We start from the raw sequence: 2,454 nt of genomic DNA, 5'->3' as shown, positions 1-2,454 counted from the left end.
CAACAACAACAAAAGGCAAAAGACCAATGACAAGTTGAGAACAGCACTTGCCGGTTGTCTCTAAGGGCTAATCGACTTAATATGAAGACTGTTTCCAGAAATGGGGAAGGAAAAAACCAGGAGCCATGGACTAGGGGGCAAGAGCCAGGAATACTCTTTTTCTCAGAAAATAAATGGGTGTCAAAGGCCCTCAACACATAAATAAATGCTCAGCATCATTTGTAGTGAGAGAAATGCAAATCTGTTTTCTGAAGTACGGGTCCTCAGCCAACAGGTTGACAAAACCCCAGAGGTGTGACAGCTAATTTTACTGGCGAGGCTGTAGGGTGAGGGGCCGTGAACACGCAACACAACACAGCTTATGGAGACAATTGGCCAGATCTAACAAAGTGACCGGTGTGCTTCCCTTGATCTGCCCTAGGGATGCGCACACATGCGAGAGCAGGAGATGACGAACGTCGGGGGTTTTCTTGGCAGCTGTGGGATTGGAAAGCTTTCAGATGTCTAGCTGTGAGGTGCTGCTTGGAGCTGTGGCAGATCTACAAGACGGAAAACCAAGTTGCTGCAGGGGATGGAGAAGGACAGGAAATAATCTCCAGCCTGTGTTGTTAGGTGAAAACTAGAGTGGAGATCCGTGAATTCAGCGCACTCTCTTTTGTATGGAAAAGGTGTCACAAGACGAAACACTGAAAGAACTAACTAAAAACTGATAAAAATAGGAGCCCACAGGGAGTGGGGTGGAGGCACAGGCTGGGAGCACGGCCTCTCCAGGGTACTCTTTGACTTTTGACTTTTGAACCAGGTCAATATTCCGTATATCGAACAATTAAATTACAAAGGAAAATTTCCTGATCCTGAGAACAGGCTGAGAAAAAGTAAACCTAAGTGCCTATCTTATTAATAATATAATCTCGTGAAGGAAAAAAATCATTTCAAGTAATTTTAGAACACTGTAGCTTTAGCACCCATTCTCAGTGTGACACAGGACAGAAAGGACTGGAAAGAAGCCTTAAACTTTGTTCAGAGCTTAGGGGGCAAACAGCTTGTCAAAGACAATTTCAGAAAATTGTGGAAATTTAAATATGGCCTGGGCATACGGTGATGTTTAGAAGCTATTTTTAGCTTGGTGTTCTATTTTGAACATGATTCAGTAATGGTATTATGTCATGCAGAAAGCAATTCTTATCTTTTTAGAGGTGAAGATTGAAGTACTTATGCATGAAACCTCATCAAGTCTGTAATTTACTCTAAAATATTTCAACCGTAAGGTTATTAAAACAAGCCTGGCAGATGGTAACAGGTTAACATAGAAAGTGGGTACAGGGTGGCTCAGTCCTCGCCGTTGCACTGCCCTCGCTGATCTTCTACGTTTGAAATGTTTCATCCGTGAAAAACACAATGATTTTGTTAAACAGAATTTCAGAAAGGGAGAGCTGATGGCAATAAAAAGAAAGTTATTTGGGGTTTGTGAGGACTGCAGCCTGGGACACAGGTTCAAGAAGCGATCGAACTGTGCTGCACTGAATTACAGACAAAATGGCGGAGGCCTGTAAAGACGAAAACTGCAAGGTCACGGTTACACAAGTTTTTTAAATAAAGAATTATAATTGGAGCTGGCAAGACAGGAGGGTGCTTGTTAAGTGAGGATTGGTTGGGGTCTGAATGGTTGCGTAGTCACAAGGGGAGACCTTGAGGCCTCACGTTTGCAGCTGGTAGCTTCAGTTCTGAGTACGGCTGGGGGTGCCTTGGGTCTGGTGCAGCTCAGAGGAAGTTCAAGTTCCCGGTGGGGCAGGGACGTGTCTGAGACCAGATCCTCCGTGGCCACCTGACTCCATTTCTGCTTGCCTGAACTGGGATCGGTCCACTGTAATTTCAACTTGTCATCCGTTTAAAAAAAGACAAGGAGGATCTGCTTTAGACAAGACACAGGCACTGGGGTGGGGGGCGTGATGCTGGCATTTAAGCTGGTCCTTGAGAAGTGAGACGTGAGTGCGGGAGCGAGGGCCTGGGTCTCGGGTGGTTGATAGTCTCTTGAGCCCTTATTTTTAGCATCTTGCTTATCCCGAAAAAACATTTCCTCAAATAACTAAAAAACTATTGAGGGCCTGTTCTCACAAGGATCCATTCTTCTTTGCTGGCCAAGTTTGAGCTCACCTCCTACATTAAACCAGATGGTCTCGTGTTCAGCCAACAGCTTCTCTGGAAACCAGGACGGACGCCTCGGAGACGGCCCAGCTGCTCCTCTGGGCCAGAGAGGCCCACCGGTGGGGTCCCGGGAAGGGGGGTGGGGTTACAGCTGGGGGGCAGCCAGCAAGCCTACGGTGTCAGCCCGGAGCCTGGCCGGGCAGAGGTGGCCTGCCCCTTCAGGCCTGTCCACTCTGTCACTCCTGTTCCAGGCTTTCTCAGACGCAGATCGTAAGATCCCTGGCGGTTCAGCATGTAACTGGCAGCTCC

The sequence above is a fragment of the Neophocaena asiaeorientalis genome, unplaced genomic scaffold, assembly GCF_003031525.2.
Source record: "Neophocaena asiaeorientalis asiaeorientalis breed wild unplaced genomic scaffold, Neophocaena_asiaeorientalis_V1.1 scaffold45, whole genome shotgun sequence".
NCBI lineage: Eukaryota > Metazoa > Chordata > Mammalia > Artiodactyla > Phocoenidae > Neophocaena > Neophocaena asiaeorientalis.
This window is presented reverse-complemented; position numbering follows the sequence as displayed.